General features: G+C 39.3%; 1 protein-coding gene across 6 annotated transcripts in view; it reads right to left on the bottom strand.

Annotated features, from left to right (window-relative positions):
• The window catches only part of cunh14orf180 (chromosome unknown C14orf180 homolog), a 137,202-nt gene that overhangs the window by 33,198 nt on the left and 80,330 nt on the right, over positions 1-23,674 (bottom strand). For all 6 annotated transcript variants that reach the window (XM_020591183.1, XM_020591182.1, XM_020591187.1 and 3 more), the window contains exons 2-3: positions 2,633-2,766; positions 113-172 (exon numbers count right to left, since the gene is read on the bottom strand). The gene's annotated coding sequence lies outside the window, so the exon portion shown is untranslated. The remainder of the gene's footprint in view (positions 1-112; positions 173-2,632; positions 2,767-23,674) is intronic.

The following is a 23,674-nucleotide window of genomic DNA, read 5'->3' as shown; positions in this document are numbered from 1 at the left end:
ACCCTTTGCTCCACCGGTACATCATACATTACAGTAACCTTTATCAGTTGACAAGTCATTAACCGGCCTTGTTAACTGAGATGCATCAGCAGTCAGAGGTGCATTCACCAACCTTTAAATTCTCATATAGCTTCACCTCCTTGAGGGTCCGTTTCAGTGGTTCCACCAGGGGCTGCAGATGGAAGAAATGAAAATAGTTAGGGGATTTTTGCCACTTTCATTGGTCCCTGGTGTGAGGGTCATATATTTCTGTGTCCCTTCACACCATGACAGTGACACAGTAAAAGGTCAAAGCCTCTGAGCGTGCCACAAAGCTGGCAGAGGAATTAGAGCCCTGCAGAAAACCCGCAGCACCAGCTTTCACGACTCGGTGCTCTCGTCCCATGATCTCCCCAAGCAAACAAGTGCATTTGCATTTCATTCCCATCCTGTTGATGTGCCCTGGACAGAAATCACAGAACAAATGAGACGATACAGTTGTGAAACACAGCATTATCATGTATGCACATGTGTACAGTTAAGACAAAAACAGATATTGGAAAGACATTAAACTAGATCTGGTAATAAGTGAAACTGGGATTTTAACAAATCCACTGTACAGAGATATGCCTAAAGTGCTCCCTCTCTCCATGTTAAAGTTATACAGGAGGAAAGCATTTTGAGAACAGAGAAAAGAGAATAAAGAGCAGCTGAGTGAAAATGCATCTCATCTGATTCCCTGAAGCCCTTACAAGCAGCCATTATCCTTCTTGTGTATGATTCTCTGCTGCCTCATATGCTCTGGTAAAGTGCTCCTCTCATTAAAAACAATGTGATATCTCCAATTTCTAATTAAATAGGACATTATCTCAAAGACAAGCTGGAGTGGGATGAGGCCCTCAAACGAGTTATGAAAAAGACTAGTTTATGCTTCTATTGATCTCAACGGTGTCTTCGCACTCAGCTGATACTCGGATAAAGAGGAGCTATTACGCAGCTAATCTATTCAAGAGAATGGTTATGCTTTTTTCCAAATCCACTGGTAATTTGAGAAGTGCTACTTTGCAGAAGATAAAGCCCATGTGGTTTGAGGCATGTGATGGAAAATTAACATGATCTAAATAGGCTTTTGTTTTGTCCCCACACATCAAATGGTTTTCATCCTGACACACTATCATCACACACTGGGAGCATATACGAAGCTCAACTCGTACTTTGCACATTGTATAAATGGATTCAGCAGCAGAAAAATAACCTGTCATCTTTACTCAGGTCCAGATAAGGTCAAATAATAAGGTGGATGGGGAAAAATAGCTGTAGGAAAACAGAGGTGAACAAAAGCAAATGTGTGTCTACAGTAGAACACAATACACAGTATAGTATAAACTAAAATCTACTTGAACAGTGGAAATATGAAGCACAGCCAACCTTTACTGGAGGTTCACATTCACATCTTTTGCTGCTCTTATTTATTATTGACTTAATCTAACCGAGTTTGTGTGTCAGTAATTCATCTGTTCTCTGTTCAGTCTAAACCGGTTATGGAATGGGAAAAGGAATAATAATAATAAAAAAAATCAACAACCTTGATTTTCAATTTTCCACTTTAAAATACCAAAATCAAATAAGAAAATGTGCCTTTTAACTGAAAAAACAAACCATTTTCTTATTTTTTACATTGAAAGCAAACTTTTGAATGAGAAATAAAAATTGTCTGGTTAAATGTGCTAATTTTCCACTTTCTTTTCTCTGTCTTCATGTGACAGAGGCATGGCTCGATATTTTTACTGTGTCTGCTCATAGATATAAACTGTATATCTTTTACTACTACTTCTCATATGACATATGAACAGTCTCTCAATGTTCTTATCCAAAAGGCAGGATTAGAGATGCAAAGGTAAAAAAAAAAACTTCAATTACTTTGTCAGGTACATACTGTATATGATGAAAGCAAAAAGGGTGTTTTTCCTTATTTACTTTTTGGATTTAAAAGTAAAAAAACTGAAAATGAAGCCATGTTTCTATCATGTGATTTCCTGTTCCATAATGGATTTGGACTGAACAGAGAGTATACGGATTGTCAGTCAGTCCACACAACACAACACAACTGCTGTACTCAGGGTCTGATCTGCATTTCTCAATTACTTCATTGTCTTCTAGGACAATGATCTGACACAGTGTGGAAGGAGCACCCTGTTGCCACTGTGTCTTTGCCCTGCTGACAACCAGACAGGCTTGGTGGCCTGAATATCCCTTTGAACACTAAGTACCTTCTTGTCAGCTCACATCAATGCATTAAACATGATGACTGTGTGTATATGTGTGCATGCGTGCATGTGCATGCTACTGCAGTGAGTTAAATCAGCTGAAATACCAGTTTGGGCAGACAGGAGCTCCCTTAAAAAGCACAGGTATAATAGTGAAATATCTATTGTTGCATCCGAGTGCCTGCAATTCACAGGCAGAGTCACAAAACTACTACTCCCATAACTGTTTTAAAAGATTTTCTTTGCCTTGGGAAGGAATAAAGTCTATTTACTGCCAGTGAAATGCCATTTCCTTTTGTTGAAAAATAGTGCAATGTGCCTGGTAACCTCTAATAACATTTAATTGTGCATGGATTTGTGATTCAATACTCATAAAGAATAATTACCCTAAAGGGCACCTTTCCTGTTGCAGTGCCATGGGGCCATGCTGGCATCGTTCTTCCTGGCCAGCATACCATTCACAGAGAGATGACAAGGACGCAGCCCAGATGACTCCTTCCAGTACCTGGACTGCCTAGACCTGATAAAGACACACAATTACACAGCTCCATTTATCTCTCAGGGTTAATCCCATCTCTACTTGATGATAGTAAGAACTCTCACGCACCAAACCCGAGTTCAATTTCAGATAACATTGTCTCCACTGTTTCATTCAGCAGCTCACTTACGGTACTGTAGACGTGCATTGCAATGAACCTGAAAATAATGTGCTAGATGATGGATGGAGGGGTTTGACTTTGCCAGACAGTTCAAACTTCTGACAGAAGATCATGGGATCTCTGCCACGTCAGCACCCCTCCTGTGATTATTTCTCCTGGGTTCATTTGTCAATGGTTATATACTGTATGTACATCAACCCTAATTTAAAACATAGTCTTCTGTTGGATAACTAAATTACCAACATGTTCATCAAAACTGATAGATTACATTTAAACAGCTAAGGGGTAAAAGTTAATTTAGCTTTAGCCATGGCTAGCTGTAGCTAGCTCACTGATTTGTTGATCTCTGTGTAGTTTTTAGCTTTGATATTATATTATGTTACAACAGATGTCAGCAATCTCAAATTCTGGTTTGGCATTGGCTTTGTAAGATGATATTAAATCAGTTGTTTTACTGTGCTTTGAGTGCCCTCTGAAACCTGTGAAAATGTAATTCCACCTCTTTTTGTTAGCAGTGGTCCTAATAAGATGCAATCATAAGCCAACAGTGAATTATTGATAAAACCTAAATTGGCATTGATTGAATCCAGAGGAGGTGAAGATAAGGGTTACAGGTACCTTACACACAACAAAGAGGTGTCACAATCACAGCACACTGAATGTATTTCCAGCAATTCCCCTCCCATGGAGCATGAAAAATCAAATTTCCTCTCAGCTCCACAAACGTCTACTGGTGTTTCAGTGTTTGCCCCTGATATGGATACTTTATGGAGGTCTGCGGTGAACCTGTAGCAGGGAACTGGATAGGTCCTTGGCCATATGGGCCTCAATTTTTACTGAAGTAATCCACAGCATGAGCAGTAACCTGTAAATTTCAGCATCATGACCTGCATTGTAAAATTCACCTAAGGTTCAATTTATATTCATAGACCTTTAAAAGGCCTGTTACCCCACAGAAGATATGTATTAAACTCTTCTGAACTCTGAGGGTTCAAGATCCCTGCATATTTTTTTATTTTAGGGATTATTGTAAAAATATGCCTTGGAATGGTTGACTAAATGTCAAATTTAATTCCAGTTTCAACGACAAACAGATGAAATGGACAGTTTTATGTTCGGAGTGAATCCTTGGCAGTTTAGCTGTTAAAGTGCCAGTCTTTGGATCTTTGAATACGAGTATGTATAAGGTAAATTTAGCACCTGGTTTCTGTCTCCAAATGAAATGAGACAGGAGTCTTCTCCACACAAACAGGAAGCTCATCCTACACCATCAATTATGCAACAACGTTATCCCCCTGATAAATACTAAAAACATCGGTAGCTGCTTCAGGTGAGTGGTGGTTGGCATGTGGATGTGCTTGTGAAACTCTTTCTCTGTCTGTTCAAGATCATCATTTTTATTTTGTCCCTTTTTACAAGCATACTGCACATTTGTTTCCCATTCTACAGAAATATACATTTGCACTTCAGCTTGAATTCTCAATATATAAATAAGCAAAGCAAGTCTGGATAAGAAAAATATTATAATTTTGCATGCAACTGCAAATTGGCTTTAGTGAGGCATGAAATACAAGTGCAGGCAGTTAACAGCTTTTCAGAGAAAAAAACTTCGAGGCCATAAAAAGTTTTTCTGGGGAACTCAAAAGAGGTGACCTTCACTTCCATTCAGCAGCTGCCACTGTGACAGTTACTGTATACAGTATGTCATTAATGAGCTTCTTTCTTCAAGGCATGTGTGCACTATAATGAGGCCTCTATTCAAACGTTCTGAATCAAGGTTATAGGAGACAATGGCAATGTGGTGAATAAGACCTTCTGTCATGATGAAGAGTGTAAAAAAATGAAAAGTACTGTATTATAAATACAATGCTTTAAATAAGTAATTAAACTGTATTGCTGTATTGGACTTTATTAGTGCATATATAGCACAGAGTATTGCATGTCAACATAGTGAAAAAAAGAAGCGTGCTACCAATCCTTTCAACACTGCCTTCTATTTTCAGTCTGTATCTCACACACAGTTGTCGCAACTGTTGTAGTAATGGGTGCAGTAGGTCACGGATGAATCAGACTGGATCGACAGTGTGACATCTCACTGTATATCTGAAATGAAATAGGGCTGTCTGTGATGGATTAACTGAAAGTGGAGGTAGACTGCAGCACTTGTGTTCAAGTCTGAGACAGTCAGGTGTGAAATGAAACAGGAAACACACATGGCTGAGGATTGTACAGTACAAAAATGGATCAGCCCTGCTCCATGTATAATTGATGAAAACAATTCTAGTATGTAGTGCATCAAACTCAAGTGACTATGATTCATCTGTGAAATATAAAGTGAAGTATCATAGTATAAGAACAAACCAAAAAAGCCTGGCATTGCTATAAAGACAAAACATGTTTCCATATTCAAGTCAATTAGATCAACTCTGTGATCCCTATGTTGGAAAATGAGAAAAAGTGGAAAATGGGATTTATGTGCTTATATCTTACAGCAGCACCACAGCTGTGAGTGATAAGGAACAGAAAATCTCAGAAAGGAAAATAAATGTAATCTAAAACAAAATGTAGGCGAAGATACAAGTCAGCTGTCAGTAGGAAAATACATTCCCCACAAGCAACAATCACAATCCATATATCATACTGCCTTGAAGTCACTGTGTGTGTGTGTGTGTGTGTACCAAAGGGGGGGATGCAGAGCATAGTGAATTATTGAGTTGGATTTTCACGGGCTGAAGGTCAGTGAGCAAGGGGAAACACATAACTGATTAAAAATAGATGTTTTCTTATTGTCTGCCATGCCAAGTACTGAAATATCAAAAACTGCAGACATCATTATTTGCCAAGTCAACACAATCAGAGTCATCTGTGACAGAATGAACTCAGACAAATATGAACTACACGACTGTCACCAGAACCTGAAATCACTTTCAGACAAATGGCACTCCATCAGAGTAATACGCGGGACCAGACCAGCTGATATTCCTCACTGAAAATCTATGATTATTAAGTAATAATTATGATTACACTCATAATTGATCTTCAAAGAGCTTCTGAGATTTATACATCCCCTGTGCAGTGAAACTTTACTCCAATAACAAAGAGTCCTCGGCCAGGAAAAATCCATTGTGCACTAATTGGATTATCAGTGGAGAATTACAAAATGATCTCATGGCTTTTCCAGTAGTCCTCTTAATGAGCTCCGTCCTCATAAAAGTAGCGTTGGCCTTCTCTTACGGCCTAATTGATATTTCATTACAACCTTTCTATTTATGAATTTAATGGCTTGTCCTATCGCAGTCTAAGGCAGGGCTGTTAACAGGACTAGCCAGAGGTTCCTTTTGGATATATTGTCATCTTCAATGTGGTTAGAATGGGATCCAATAAAAAAGTGGGATTTATGCTTTTACCCTTTGGATACTCGTTTACAAGAACATGGAGTCATTAAACAGATCTTAATGTCCCCGTCCTTTCAGAACACACAAAGACATCCATGCACATGTACGGGATGTGTTAAATGCTGCACATCTCATGTCAGTTCTCTGTCATTTATATTACTAGATTTGTAATCTGCTTCTATCAACTAAACATAATTAGGTATGTGACGATATCAAATTTTCATGCCGTGATTATTTCGACCAAGAATATCACAGTAAATAGTTTTTATCATGACAACCATCAAACTTGACATTATGATCATCCTGAATTTCATCAAATCTAACTAAGGGTGAACTACAGTAACTGAATATTGAAGGGCATATTGCAGCTTTGTTGGACTCTGTAAATAAACAAAAAAAAGAAAGAAAAAATACTATAAACACAAGCAGGCTGTTGACGTTTAAGTCAGTTGATTGGAAATTCCTTCAAATATAGCTCAGTGTCTTCATGTCTTAGATTCTACTTTCAGTTTTGACTTGTTTTGGCTCTTAATAGTTGTGAAAGTACCCAAAAAGTATTAATACAGCAAAAACACAAGCATCTTATACTGTGTGGTCCATGTTGGCTGGCGCAGTAGGTACTACTTATTAAATGACACCACCTTAGCTACTGTGCAGTACTGCTAGCAACAGCTGAACCTGTGAGGAAGTCATTAAGTGGCAAGCAGCTTCTTCTTTGTCAGTCACATGAAATGCACACCGTCTCTCACTGAACATTAGAGCCTGTACACTAGTTGAACAGTTAAATAGCTGAATTTAACATAGCTAATAATGCTCAGAGTATTTAGACTGAACAATGCTTGATGTAGAGTAATGTACTGCACTAGACCTCCACCCTTGTCAGGGGCGTCTTCTGGACAAGTGGTGGTTCTTCCTGCCAGATGTCCTCCAGTACTTCCTCTTCACAGCTTGATGAATGCTAATGGTGGATACGATGGTTGTGGTGCTGGTTAGTGTGTAATGAAGGGTGACTGTTTAACTAGGCAATAGATTTATCCTGCCAAAAAGACCCGCCTCTCTCTCTCTTCCTGCACCTGTCCTGAGCCTCTGGACCATATGACAATTTGTCGCACTTCTCTTTCCACTGTCCTCTTGTCTCATTTGCTTGGTGGAAACAAGATGGAGCGGAATGGCTCCATAGCTGCTTGGAGAGGTTGAGGGTGGCTATTTGATGTGGCAGGCCTCATTAAGTGTTCATTCATGAGACAAAACCTACAGTAAGCTCAGAAATGTGTAAGAAAACACCCTGGCAATTCTCTGTGGCTATTTGTTTTAAGACCTTGACACATATTGCCTTATTTCTGACACTGCCAGCGGAATGGAGATGCAGTCCATCACCCAGTAACAAGCTCTACACTGAAGAAGCATCACTACAAGCAGAAGCCAGTCTTCTAATGACTGGTGTATATAGGCAAACCCTCTTTTCTTTTCTTTTCTTTTCTTTTTTTTGTGACCGTGAAGACTTACGAGTGTAGTCGCATATAGGGAGTGCCCACACCACTGTGCAGTGGGGAGTAGAGAACAAGGCATGCCACAGTGGATCTGCTCTGATCAAAGGAACAGGACTTTGATGAATGCTGTTCATTAGACATACCCAAGTGGATGTAAGGGAGAGAACTCAGGGAGGGATACAGAGAAGAGGGAGAGAAAATAAGATATGGTATTGAAGGGTAAGATAAGTAATATTATGCGGCAGTATGGAAACACATCAGCTTAAGATTTCCAGTTCATGTTAGCATTGAGCAACCATTCAATTTCCACAATAGCCACTGGGGGGAGACAGTTGTCTTGTAAGTAAAGCCTCCCTTCGCTCAGTGCTTCATTCACAGTGTGTGGCCACACATTACTCTGACCTGTAGTATTTTCAGAAATAATAAATGGGGAACTGTGTCAGTGTGGGGAATTAAGTGTTAATCTGAGGCAATGAATAATGAGAGGCCATTAAAAAGCACAGCCACTCTGTGGGCCAAACCAACTGCCCTACAAGTCCACCTGACTGATTGTTTTATGGATGGTGGCTGACGCACAAAATGGGGAATGACAGATGAATTATTATCCACAACTGGATTATGAGATTAAACTCTGCTTCCTCTGACTGGGCTACAAATGCTTATATACCATAGAGATGTTTCATTCTTGTACAGGAAACTTCAACTGTAATTGCCTAGTGGGGTTCAAAGGTTTTACCAAGACTTGTGGAAGGAAGGAAAGCCAGACAACAAACTGTTTCTTATGTTTGCAGTAATAGTGCACAAATCAATTTGGTATGCCATCTGCCTAAATCTTTACTGAAACATACGGAGAGAGCGACCAGATGTTAAAAGAAGTTTTCTGAGATACCCGAGATTCAATTCCAGAGATATGAATACAATTTTCGAATGTGATGCTCAGAAGGTAAATGGAGAGACAGCAGCAAATGGGGAATCTGTGCTTCAGACTGATATTTTAAAATTCTCTGCACATAGAAGATTCTCCTATGTATTCAGTTCAGTTCCAGTGCAATTCAATTTCACTTTATTTCACCAGTATAATCCACTCAGTACAGTATGAGTACTGCTTTCTATGAAGACCTGGGCATAAATAGAGTGTGAAAACACAAGGAGCAAAAGGACAAAGCAATTAAAGATGTATTAATAGCATCAACACGTGAAAGTCTGTAGAATCACTTATTCCTTGTCCAACTAATTTCAGATATCAACAATGCAGATGAAGTTGCTCTAGAAGAAAGCATTGATGGCTTTTACTGTAAGACCTTGCTGCTAAATCCTCCGCTTTATTGGTTTTTAGCTTATTGGTGGTTTAGCTGAAGTTAGATTGAGCTCTCTTATGTGATAATAACAAACTGTTACTGTTGCTGCATGAGGACAACCCTTGTCTTTTAAAAAGAAACTAAAATTTGAGCACATAAAGTTCTTTGTAAGCTTGTCTCTTTAGGGTCTTCAGGAATAAAGGGTATGTGTGAAATACTTAATATCATGCTCCTGGGATGTGCAATGGTCAGGCGATATTTTACCTCATTGTGTGACATTTTCATTAGCTCTCTCTGCCTTGGTTGATTTGAATTGGAGGAGTGTTAAGCAAACAGAATGACAGGCAATTAGCTTCCCATGAGTTCATCTAAATTACGTATCAATTATGTAATAATGAGGAATTAGACCCAGTCATTCATTCATGATGGAGCAAGAGCAATTAATGGGCAAGAAGAGCAAGTCAAGATTTAAAATCTAGTAAATGTGGTAAAGAATTATGATGCAAAACCAATGCAGAGATGCAGAAAATAGTTCTGCTTTAAAAAGCAAGCTTTGTGACAGGCTTTGCTCTAGATGACTGTGCTTGACCTGGACACAAAATGTGTGTACATTTTGTGAAATTACATTGTTATGGTGCATATTACATGGTGTTTGGTCTTTAGTGTTCTGGACTAAGAAATAAATTAAATGTCAAGTTTTCTTGGAAGCAGTATCATTACAAAGGCTGCCTTCTTTTGCTTTCAAGATGGATCCAAAGGGCAGGGCCTGAGCCACCTCAGAAGCATAACTCCACACCTCTTCATTATTCTTTATATGCACAATTAATGGAGGGCTCTTTTTTCTTCTTATTAAAGGGCATCACACGAGTGATAAACTCCGGATGCAAAATGGTTTGGTGAAATCTGCTGAAGTGGTTCGAGGGATGAAGGAGCAGGGGAAGTGTGGGTCATAAACTATAGTGAACTAAATTTGGATATGAGATGAAGACAGTTGTAGTGGTTCAGAAATGGAGACATCAAAGGACAGAGGAAGAAAGATCAAAATAGAAGCTCTCTTGAGCTTCTCTTGAGATGTACTCGGATACAACTTTTACACAAGCCCTGCATCTGATGCGCAATTGTGAACAAGCGTTCAAACTGTGTTTGACCGATACTTTAAAGTCTCAGGTTAGTCTAATACTTGGTCTGCACCAGCTACATCGGTCTGCAACAGTAGGTCGATACAAATCACTGCTAAACCATCGAATTATGCCAAACCTTGTATAAATCAAATTGCTAGATGTTGCATTCAGTTCAGTGAAAGTGTCCACTACAATATTTACAATGTAGATTCAGTTAACAGACTGTGGTGTCATTTTATAGTCACTTTCTTTATTTTGTCACTGTAAACTATGTAGAGTTAGAAAAATAAAGTACATATTCTTTGTTTCTGTACTTAAGTAGCTTTTTCAGGTATCTGAACTTTAGCTGGACATTTATTTTTCTGACAACTTTTTACTTTTACTCCGTACATTTTCAATCAGGCGTTGGAATTATCAATTATTTTATTTAGCACTTACTGCAAAATGTGCACACTGCTGCAGTGGGTGACATGTTCCTTGTTTATGGTCTGCTAGCTTCTCACGCTTTCACAGAGATCTCGTGCATGTGCAATTAAGTCTTGCTTTACTTCTGACCATAGATGTATGCTTCAGATGCAGTAAACAGTTATGGTCACTTGAAGCTTTTGGGGCAACATATATACTGGTCTACTGTTTTGTAATAAAGAAACATGTCACCCAGTGCAGCGGCGTGTTTCAGTTCAATTCAGTTTTATTTGTATAGTGCTAAATCACAATAATCATCTCAGGACATTTTACAAATAATAAGGTCTATAATAAATATTGTTATTATAGAGGAAAAACCTAACAAATCCCCCTCGACCAAGCACTTGGCAGAGGAAAAACATTTTAATATTTTATCCAGCTATGTGCATTGTGTAAAGCGCTTTGAATTGCCACTGCATTTGAAACTGTGTTATATGCTGTAAATAAACTTGCCTTGAATGCCTTGTCTTAGTCTCTGTATGGGGGCTGTTGAAAAGACTATATCCTTTAAGGCTTAATTAGACCTGAGATGTGTTCTCATTTTTTTTTTTTTAGTTAAAAATGGTTTGATGATCTTAGAAATATTTTAATATTATGTGAGGCTCAGTTAGGTTTGCAGAGAAACAGCTGGTAGAAATGTCTTTTGAAGCTCTATGTTTTACTTTTTTACTTTGAGTACATTTCAGAGTAACCCTACTCCTATTTAAATTACAAACATGTGCACTTTCTGGCCAGGTCATATGATCTAGATTAATACACAGTGACAGTGTATCTGTCTGAAATGGGGAAAATAGCATTTCAATTTAAAGGAAAACCATTTCAAAAACATTTTGTGAAATACACTCGTTTGTTGTCTTCCTCAAAGTTAGATGAGAGGATCAATATCAGTTTGATCTCCTTCAGTGCAAAGGGAGGTCTGGGATATGCTTAGGCTGGCTTAGCACAAAGATGAGCAGCAGGGAACACAACTACAAAGATGCAACATTTGCATGTATCTGCTTTAATATTTGTTCAAAACTGTACAAGTGTGAAGCATTTTTATATGAAATATGAAGCTACAGCAAGTGACAATTTAGTTTTTTGTCAATGATAATATGCTACACAAACCATGCAGGATGCAGCACTGTACTTATTGTCAAACATTATTCTAAATGTAACTGCTTGTATCACTAATCGCAGAAAGAGGTTAATGTTGGATTTCTACATAGGAACTCAAAGCAAATGTCAGAATTGGCAACACAAACAATTCTTAAATACCTAAACTCAACTTCAAGAACTTATTAATTATACATACTCTGTCCATCCTGTAAAAGGGAATTGTTAATACATAAACTTCACACCCTTGGGAAAATGTATTATGCATGTTTGTTAGGAACTTATCTCATACTATAAGATTGTCATGATCCCTTATTTGACAAGATGGTTTCAGTCATGTTTCTCTGACGAGGTCTGTACGACTTTGGTGGTCACCGACTGAGCATGCAACAGTAGAATTTAGAGTAATGGATGGTGAATATCATAGCAACCATACAAAGGGACGCTGTCCCTGTTAGATCTCTATATGCTCAGTGTATTTGATCGGTACTGGGGAGTCAATTTAATGATCCAAACATGAAGCCAAGACTCATTTATAAACAACACACGACAGATGACACCATACAGCACATAATACAATAAAGTCGCTATGATCTCAAAACAAACAGAACAAAAAACAAAAACTAACAAAAAAAGATCAAGGCAGTATCGATGTCAGACTGAAGTTATGTTCTGAAACTAGTTAAGACTTAATACTGAACCGTTTTACCTGTCATGTAAAATAACTTTCTCCTTCCATTTAGGTTTTTAGCCATGTGTACATGCAGTATTAATTACTTATATAAGGTAGCGGGAATAGCTCTATGTCAACAAAAAATTATGCAGGAGCAACCTCATTTTGTTCCACTGTAAAATGGGATCATTTACAAAACAAAATAAAGAAACAATGAAATACTATGAATAAGAATGAAAGGTGCTACAAACATTAACATTACAGTGGTTTGAACTAGGTGATTTATTCTTGCCTATTCCAGTGTTGATGGAAATACCTTAACACTGCATATGATTTTTCTGTAAATGACCACTGGAGCGCAATTATAACTCACGGTAAAAACTGTGACCTGATATTTTCAGTTAATGAATTAAAGCAAAGCCTGGACATAAATGTCTAGTGAGGAAATATTAAGCCATTTTAATCCTATCAAATGACTGTAGATGCAGTATATTGTAGTCATTTAATGCTACGGGTCAGTAGAAATCTTTATTATCACCCTTTCAACTGAAATGAAAGTACAGTTAATAGCTGACTGAACCTGGACACAGTGACAATACTGACAGTTTATTGATTGCTTCATTAAACTTAAATTCTGAGCTCCCTTGCCTCCCTCCACAAGGTGATCCGAGTGCATAGTGGGTGAAAAACAAAACAGCACAAATCCTGGGTGCAAGGAATTCACCCGAAACACTTCAGGAGACAGGATTTTGAAACCAGATCTTCAATATTAACAAACCACTGATAATTTCACCAGGAAGTGAGACTATAAAAAATGTCAGTCAGGCTGATAAATCTTGGACATACGGCATCTCATTAAATAGGTTTCTTGAGAGATTTTGATTCAGGAAAAACAGGTACCATAAGTGTGAATGACGGTAAGCAGCACAGGTCTCCGCCAATTGAAACTAGACCAGCAGATATTCCATTTGCAGCTCTATAGCTAAATTTGTGTTGTACAGCTCAGAGCTGAGCAGCTGGTATTGTGTCTGCACTCATTCACTGGAGCATTATTCCATACTGAGGAGTAATCCACAGGCTGAGTAGTCAAAGACAGCTCTCCTTCTCTACTCAGCCAAGCCTAACTGAGATGGCTAAGGGGATTTTACAGCACTCCCTGTTCTGTCTGCAGGGTCATTGATAGGTGATAATAGACCAAAGCGTTCACAAGGTTTATAAACTACTTAAAATTCACACACACACGTAAAGCACAATGTCAGATTTCAGGGACATGGAGAAAGGTTGCAGTAGGACAGTGTTGGAATTTTGATTAGTTGGCATTTGTTGTGTGCTCAGCAGAAAACACTGGGGGCCACACTAGGCGCATGTATGCGTGATGCATGCAAACACACACATACTTGTTTCAAGGCATATGGTCGACTGATTGACTTGTTCTGCATGCATCATTCATAATTCTGACTGCCTGCAAAAGATATATTCTTTAGGGAGAAATTTCCCACATCAGCACTCTGCGGTAATTTCCTGCAACGCTCGGGACATGCTACAGTTGACTGGCAAGCTAAATTGCAGCAGGGAGCATTACCTCTGAAAGGTGCCTTGCTAGCTCTTAGACAGGGCTATTAGCACTGGAGTGAGCCCAGTGATACACCAGCCCCCAGGGGAGCAGGTGATAGGAGAGGCTGTAATGATGACAGTCACCGCCACTCTCCATCTATGTTTGCCTCTGCTCAACTGAGCTGCTAAGTGTAAGACACCAAAATAATACAGATATCTGCTCACAAAGCTTCCATAATTTACTGATATAGAGTACCGGACATTAAACTACAACTGGTTTTTTCAAAGCAGGTCTAATCCTAGCACCAAACAACCTTTACACTATGCGCTCACATCTCCCACCTGAACCTGAATCTAATCAGCAAGTATAAGACACCAATCAAACTAAATCTGCATATCCAACTTTTATTTGAACTGTGCTATTTTAAATATCAAGTGATTTTATGTCAGGTGACTTCCATGCAGACTAGTAGCCAGCAGCACATGCAGCTATTACCCACACCACTGCCTTTATAAAAAAAAATCACAAAGTATATAAATTGCATAAATGTAACTAACAAATAAAAATCATTACTTTAAAGCAGCTGTTAGCAATAGATCAAATAACTGCTCATCTACAGTATAATGTGAAAATTGCCTGCAATGAGTACACATCTATTGGCCTTAAGTAGTCAGAGCCCGACTAGCTAGTGAACACAGTGGAGAATAAAACTGTGAAAATGAGAAACCTTGCTAGCATATCAGCCATGTCAGCCTTATAATAATATACTGTATGTTACATCCCCTTTCTACTGCTTCTAGTGGCCAAAAAAGTAACTGCAGTTTTTATATTTATTTTATTTTATTTTTTTACCAGCCACTTCTTTTGTTTAGTATGGTGTAACAACGTCTTACCCTCATAATACACACAAGGAACCCAGGACATGATACTGAAAAAGTTACATAGTTTTTAAAAAATTATCAGCAGAAAGCAACCCCTGGTATGTGCTGTAATATGTCACTCATGCCCTTTCTCTGGCTGCTCTGCCCCAGAAGCCATCTCACCTTGTCTGTCTGTGCCTGGTACACCTGCAAAATGCTCTCTCTACCTTATCACCATTACCCAGACGCTAGCCGTAACAAACAACCTGTAATCCTCTTACAGCTGTAGGAAAACACTGGCTCTACAGACCCATATCACCAATAATAGAGTGAAACATAAACTCTCACACAACTAAATACACCACTTATTTCACTTGTTAACAAATAATGATTTCATTTGTCTTTTCAGACCTTATGTTCTGGCTTGTGGAAACTACTGGAGATCAGTGGCAGTGGGAATCAGAATCTCTGGCTGTTTGGGACTATTTTAGCTACAATGCATGTAAATTTTTTATTTTAAGACTAAGTGTTCTTTCTGGCTTTTGACTCCTTACCTGACTCCAAAGGAGAGCTGCACAAGAATTCCTATATGCCTAGACTGTCTGTTTATGTATAAATGGCGAATAAAATCTTGACTTGACATGAGAGGATGGTGAATCTTTCAGGACCACTCTGCTCTAAATTTAACGTTTCATTAAGTGAAACAGTACCTTCACAAAGCCACAAAGCTCTCCCACAGGTTCCTGAGCCAGAGCCTCAGACACAGATGCATGTGTTGGCATTCATGGTTCTGTGAGTGTGTGTGTGTGTGTGTGTGTGCCATTAATGACCTTGAAGGTCTCCTGCTGCATGCCTGCTACTTTCACCAGGCTGTCACAGTCTTTGATTAGGGGTAATTAATGTTCTCACATCTGGTGGGAGTTCTTGAATTTGGCCCTACCTTAGTTTTCCTTTATGCTCTCCATATACCCATCTCTATTTAAAAACCATAGAGAATCACTGAATATATGAGAAGTAGCTTTCTTCTAGTTGTTGAAGATATTTTCTGTATCTGCCTCACTTGAAATTACCAGAGTTTTGTGTGTCAGCGTTGATATGACTGGGTCTTTGTCATTGTCACCTTAACAGTTGCCCAGCTTTTGATCTGCTTTCCATGCAGAACCTCTCTGCTTCACTGTGCAAGAGATGAAACAACTGGTTTCTGGCAACCTGAGCAAAGCAAGTCCTCTGGCAGTGACCCTTAAACAGTTTGGCCTCCCCCAGGAACTGCACATTACATGCTGATGAGAAAAAACAAAACAAAAAATAGAAAAACACTTGGGCAGAGAACGTCTCCCTCAAATTCCCAACAGATGTGAGTTCATGCAGACACACCATGAAAAAAACTGCAGTATTAATAAAATGATCTATTTCAGTTTTTTTTTTTTGTAACAAAAGTGAATCTAAAAACTGAGGGTCACTGACTGTTTACCAAGTCCTGTCGACATTAGTTGCAGTTGGATGTCTGTTCTCAAGCTGCACTTTCACTGTTTACAATTAGATTTGCTACCTGTCCCTTAAAATACAGGACTTTATTGCTTTGATAAAGAAAATATGTGACCACTGTACAGCTAATACAACAATAGTAATGTAGAGCTTTGCTCTTTATCAGAAATTCTAATACATTAAGCGAAGTACCCAAAAGTCTACAGACATTTATGAATGAAAGAAAGAAAAACCTGGGTCTGTATTTATTGCAGCTGAAAATCTCACACCCTTTACAGTATAGCCTACTAAGTTGCAGTTACAAAGTATGGTGTATTGCTCATGTGATAACTGTTTGGGTTTTGCTCCTGGAGAGTGACCACCTCAGCTGTCAGCACCATTACTGCTGTCCACACAGCGACACACCCCACCTTAGTCCCTCGGCCCCCTTCATTTCCCTGGCTCGGGATTAGGAGCAGCTGACTGCCAGAGAGAGGGCCTTGTCCAGCCATTATCGCTCCCAGCATGGGGCCACATGCTGGGAGACAGACAGGGCGGGAGACTCCAGGCATGTTTAGCTGTTAAAAGCATGGTCTTTTCTTTGTGTACTGTATATTTTCCTTCTCCTCTTTATTCACAAAGAGAAAACAGTCATTGTTCCAGTAGGGATTAATTATAATTACAGCAAAACAAACAAAAAACCAAATTAAAACTGTAATTTAAATGTCATAATTTGATTGTGCTGCTTTAAAAACCTTTAGATGTTTAGATTTTATTTATTTTTTTTTTTTTACAATTACAGGACTGATGTAGCTTCACTGATATGGAGTTGTGTTGTCAGCATAGAGCTAAAAATTTGGGGAGATTGCATCTATGGATTGAGTCTGGCAGGGGGTGTTGGTGCAGGTTTCTCTATGTATCTGGAGATCCCTGGAGCTGGGGGTGTGCAGAGATAAATATTCAGCAGAGATGCACACAGGTGAAAGACCTTCGATGTGTGACCGCATGAATAAACATTGTCCCCTGTTCTGCTGCAATTACAGCCTGCGAGCAAGTGGTTGAAGTAATTGACGCCCCAGAATTTTCTCTGAGCCGCTGGAACAAACTGCAAATTGGGTTTCCGCCTACATGATAACTAGTGATGGCTTGACCACTAGGCATATTCCCCTCTCTCCCTCTAATGGTCTGTTTTATTTAAGCATTCATCCATGATGATTGGTTGTGTGTGCACAGTACCATTTATGCATGTTTTTGTGTATGATTAAGTGTGTGATAAAATATGGTGTATGTCTACACTTCTACTTGACAGCAGAAGTAAACTTTGCGGTGGTTAGTATTTATATAGACAGGCACTGGAGCGACGGCCTCTAGGATGTTTTGCTCTGGGTCTAGCAAGCAGCTGCTGTCCCAATATGTGGCCCAGGAGCCTCTGTAACCCATAAAAAGGGCTGTTGGGACTGATACGACCCAAATCTGTTGGCTTTGTGAGAGCCAGAGCTGGTCCTCAACAGCTCTGACCTGCAGTCAAAACACAAAGACGACTGCAGGGTGTGCAAAGGGGCACACCCAGTTCCTCCCGCTTCTCTAGAAATTCACGGCAAACTGTTAATAATCCACAAGTATCACCCCCGAGGAGAATCGGATTTAATGAAGTGAGTTAGTTCAGAAAAGACAGGGATATTTTTGCTGTTGCAATAGCATTAATGTTTCACACAAAGAAGAGGTGATGATTTAATTTTGTATCCCGGTATTTTCTCTATCACTGCATGAGAGCTAATACATCAGTAGCTCGGTGAGTAATTAGGGGTTCGAGGCTATGTTCAGATGGATCAAGACATTAGCAGCCATAGGCAAAGGAAATGAGCTGAGTCAAAATCATTTACATTGTTCAAACAAATTGAAGCTGAAAGCAGTCATCCACAATACGGTTCTGTATTGTTCTGAATTCACACAGTCGAATGAGCTAAGACCTGCATTCCTATTACTGGGATTTCATGGCATAGTTAAATAGAATAAATAAACCTGGGAAATTTAAAACTAATCAAGCCTGTTGAATTATGCAGTAAGGTGTGCTCTGGGCTTGACACCGCCGACTATTCCAAAAGGAAAAAAGACAAAGGCAGTTTTACCATTCTCTGTTATTTATTTGATTATATAAAATGGAGGACAAAAAAGGTGCACACTTTGAAAGCCCTGATGGTCCCCTACGGAGCTAAAACCAGAGCACGCATGAGAATGCAACATTAGTCATGTGGTCTGCAGCTTGCAGGAGCATTTAACAGACATCTCTTGAGCTTGGTTTTACAGTGCTGTGGTCCAGTGCAGAAATATCGACAATGTATTATAATATCATGTTCTTTCCCATAAACCTGTATAATGCATGTTGCCATTTTCTAATGTTCTTCTATAGTTTGTGTGTTTTTAATGCTGAAAATGCACTTAAAATACAGCAGTAATACAAATGTTTCTTTTTGAATGGACATTATTTAACATAGTGTTTTTCCTTTGAAAGGCTACTGTAAACGCAACAGTGCCCACATGACCATAGCACACAGCACACTTGTTTCATCTACCCTACCAGCATATCCCAAAAATACAGAAGCTAACAACCAATCAAAAGAGTAACAGGACACATACAGTACTGTGTGTCCAGTCAGGAACAGATCCAAACAGGTAGTACACAAGCACAGAGTACAGTACATCATCCAAGAAGGCAAAGGCATCTACCCATTCCAAGTCCTAGATTACAACCCCACTGTTTAAATGCCGACTGATTATTTAATCAAGTTCAAAAGAATGTCTGTGCATATCTTAGACCAGCAAAGATTGAAATAAGATTCTGGTGAGAGACTCTTATTACGGAAATCCTGAGAAGAAATACTGAACAAGTCACTTGTCATTTACATCTTCAAAGTTACAAGTTGCATCCACTTGATTGGACTGGAACAGTATTAAAAATTTATTAACCGCCATGTACGAAAGCCTATATATTTTTTCACAGGGAGTTAGGAGTATTTTAAAAGATAACAAATAAAAGGCTCAGCCTCTAAGCTCAATATTAGGCATGAATCTCAAACTCTCTGGCATCTTTATAATGGGAAAAGTCTCGGAGTAGATGATAACTAAATGAGCAGGTGTTAGATGCTCTATGCTAATGGTCTTGTTTACTTGAGACTCAAGGCAGCATTAATGCACTCTGTCCAAATTGTACAAAAACACTTAAGCAATCCGAGCTGCAAATTTCTCCATATTTTTGCATTTTGTTAGTGTATTTCTGCAGTCAGTCTTGGTTGTTTTTCTACTTTTTCCAACTGCATAGACTGCAATTATATAGGCTACAGCAGTGTGCAATAAATAGAAATGAAGACATGCATACATGCCACATGTTCCAAGATACATCTAGCCATTATCTATACAGCTTATCTTGTAGAGTGGGGGAAGGGCCTGGAGCCGGAGCCGGAGCCAGCCCCAGCCAACACTGGGCGAGAGGCAGGGTACACCCTGGACAGGTCACCTTTCTTTCATGTCTGACACATAGAGACAGACAACCACACACACACAACCAGTACAGAGTCACCAGTAAATCTAACTTGCATGTCTTTAGACTGTGTGGAGGAAGCTGGAGCAAGCAGAGGAAACCCACCCAGGAACAAGGAGAGCATGCAAACGCCACACAGACAGCTGCTAGGTTCAAACCCCAGGAACTTTCTTGCTGTGTATCACTGTGCTGCCTGTCCCAAGATACAGATTTATTAATTCATTTATTTCTTGGTGTATTTTAGAACATTAACACGTTGCAATTTAAAATTCAAGTCTGTTTCAACATCAACATGCTCCATGGTCAGAAGATATGAAAAAGAATGCTTTTCTTTTATTTTTCTTGAAGAGGCAGTGGGATAAAAAAAAAGGGGGGGGGCAAAGCTGCTTTTTTCCTCTGTGTCCACCAGTTATGTCCACGGTCATAAATAGTGAATTGGTCCTCCATGAGCCACCAAATGAGGAGTTAAGATTGACTCGTTTCTGGTGAATGTGGTCCATCTCCGAACCCAATCAATATTTAATATTTGAGGTGACTCGGGTGAGAAGAAGCCATGGGAGTGCACACAGTTGGACAGACACATTCACACACTCACACACACTACTGCAATGAAGTTACTTAAATAAACATATACTCACACTTACTGTAACGCAGTCATTTACACCTGCTTCCGACTATCACTTTGAAGCAATGAAAGTCACAGTCTAAAGGGACAGAAAAGTAATAGGATTGCTCAATTAGGTGCCAAATGGCTTTCTGGAGGCCAGTATTTTATCTCCGCTGCAACTGCAAGCAAAGTGGGGAGAGAAGCAGAGGTGTGTGAAAGGTGAGCTCAGACATAAGCTGCATATTTTATTGTCTTTAAAACGCAGGCCCGATACTTGCCATGGTACTGGGGCTCTGAAAATTCATCACCCAGATTACCTGGATAGCATGTATGCTGATGACACCCTGAATCAACCAAAGTATTTGCTGATTGCATAAAAGTAAGATTACATGTTCATGTGCAGTACAGTTTCATTAGTATTAATGGATGAGGTGCAAGGGAAAAACACTTGTGTATTGACATTAAAACACAAATACAGTGTGGATATACTCTCCTTCACAGGAAAGCAAACCCACTGCTCTGTAGACACAAACTGCTGACAATAATGACCACTCAGTGTTTCACCTCCTCCCTTTGCATCAAATTTAGGGGCTACTTTAAATCAACAACACAGAGCATGGATCAGGTCACATATTTCTCTCCGAACCTGACCCGGACCCTACAAGCTTATAGTATATAATGTCCAATCCCGACCTGAGCCTGACACATTTGAGTTGTATGGTGTGTTTCCTTCTTAAATGCGGTAGACATTTGAATGATCCAGCCTTCTAACTGACTGAATCCGACCTGGACCTGAACATAATTTCTAAATTTCTGTCCGAACCCAGCCTCGGGTGAGCCCTCAGGTACAGACGGATCCAGTCAGGTCCAGTTGGGCTTGGTTTAGGTATCCAAACTCTATAACAGGGTGCAAAACCAATTTAGACATTTAGGCCATCTTCTGTAATTATCCTCACACAGACTGATGTGTTATTAACCAGAGAGGTCTAAAACTAAAGATTTAATGTTCAGCTACTGTAGGTGTTAGTCTGTGCTTTGCTTCAGATTTAGCTTCCATTACATCTTTAAACAACATGAAACTGCAAATATTATACAGCAAAAAAAGAAAACAAGTCCAAAATTAGGGAAAATATGATTATTGGCTTTCTTGCTGTGAGTTAAGTGCAAAATAAATAAAGCTACAACCTGCAGCTGGTTAACTAAGATTAGAGAGAGATTAGAGAGATTGGAGAGAGTGGGGAACAGCTAGCCTGGCTAACAGCTCGCTGTTTACAGTACAGATGAGTGGTATTTTATGAACATTTCCTAAAATATCAAAATGATTCCCATACTGATGTACAATATTTCAAAAGATCAAAAGATTCCATACTGAGACAGATCCCACTGCCTTTGAAAACCTAACAATCTCACACACTCTTCCAAACAAAACAGAGGCCAAGAGATTCTGTAATACCAGAAATCCCTTGGCTATAGACAATCCTAGATCAATAACATTCACAGCATGTTTGTTAGACCCCACAGCTCCTCTAAATCTGACTTACTGTGACTCCAGGGCTTGGTGTACTGGGACCTCCATCCAAGTTTTATTTACCATATTACTAATTCAGTACGGCCTTGTTATCCAGGCCCTCTATGTGGCCTGCTTCTCCTGGGAGGCACTGCCTTAATTGTATTCAGCAGATCTGTGGCGTAGAATTGCTGAAATCTCTGACCAGGGCAGAAATGGGAATATCAATAAAAACACACCCTGGATGATCTTTGCTTGTGGCAAAACTGCACTGCTGCACAGGACTGCACGGCAAGGTTTGTAATTACATTCCTCTGAATAATTGAAATCACTGTCCTCCAGCTGTAAGTTCATCTAACTGAATGTTCAATATTACATCATTTTATACATCATATATTTTACATGCTGTCTCTCTAGCAGCCTTTAGAGGAGACATCCGCAATGTCACAGTTGGTTCAGCGAGGAAGCTTTAACAGCAACACATGATGATGCCAACTGTGTAGAAAGCCCACAGAGCTTTGTGCTCCTGGCTGTCACACAACATGTTTTTGGATCTCGTGGCAGCTGAGACTACAGCCGTGATTTGAAAGGTTGTGGTAGTTATCTGTGGAGCAGGGAGTCGTTCTGGTCACTCTGCACCCATAAATTGCCGCTGGGGTTTATGGCAGTGCAGTAGAATAGCAGGTCATGTCAGTTCATTATCACAGCAGTATAGCTTTCTGTTTTCATAATGTTTGTTCACCCTGAGAGGATTTATCTCCAGTGCTGTGGACATGTCTATGTCACCCTACCTTTCCTGGCTGAGACACAGTAGTGTTTCAGCCTCCTTCCACTAAACAGGGACATTATACACAAACCAGTTTTAAACAAACAGACTGGGAGGGCTTCATGGTTTGTTCTGAGGTTAGTGGTAGTGGTGGTAGAAACACCTGCCTGTATAACTATCCTCTTCAACACATGGTGTGTCTACCAATGGTATCAGATGCTGACCTTTCATGAAAATAGTGCCTCTTATCTCACTCTTGCATAATTAGCTATCCATGAGGTAACACCTTTACAAGACCATAAATGTGCTTGTATCATTATAGTCCTGTTATCAGACATTGCAGGGGTTTAATATATTTCTCAGTTCTCATTAGTGTCAAATAGTCAGCATATATGCACTACTGCGATAGTGTTAAAATGACTTTGTGTTAAAACAGAGACTCTATATAACACTGCTTGGCTCTTTATTATCTGCAAATAGCTTAAGTGGGCAACATAAAAATGTGAAGAGGTACACATATAGAGCAATAGGATCCAATTCAGAATTTTCTAATTTGTCAGATACTCAACTGGCCAAATTGGTTAATTCACAAAACGCCCCTTATTGCAGGTGAAGGTAAAAAATTACAAACTCGAGCCTTAACCTAAACCTGATCTGGCCTGTAATACTTTAACCAAACAGTTCCATCTACCAAGGGTTGCATTATGATTGGTGTAGTCATTTTCTTTTCTGTATCCGAAATCACTTTTATTTCCCCAGAGTGTACTGAACAGTATCAGGAGCCAATCTAACAACTGCTTATTTCATGGAAAAACATACATACAGTGGGGAAAAAAAATTCACAGTTTCACCTGTAACACTAATACAAGCAACATTTATCGATTGACACATCCCGAAGTTTACAACAATGATGTCTGGCCAGTATGAGTGAAAAT

The sequence above is a fragment of the Monopterus albus genome, unplaced genomic scaffold (genome assembly GCF_001952655.1).
Source record: "Monopterus albus unplaced genomic scaffold, M_albus_1.0 scaffold13.1, whole genome shotgun sequence".
NCBI lineage: Eukaryota > Metazoa > Chordata > Actinopteri > Synbranchiformes > Synbranchidae > Monopterus > Monopterus albus.
The sequence above is the reverse complement of the archived record's forward strand: the minus strand, read 5'-3'. Positions and strand labels throughout refer to the sequence as shown.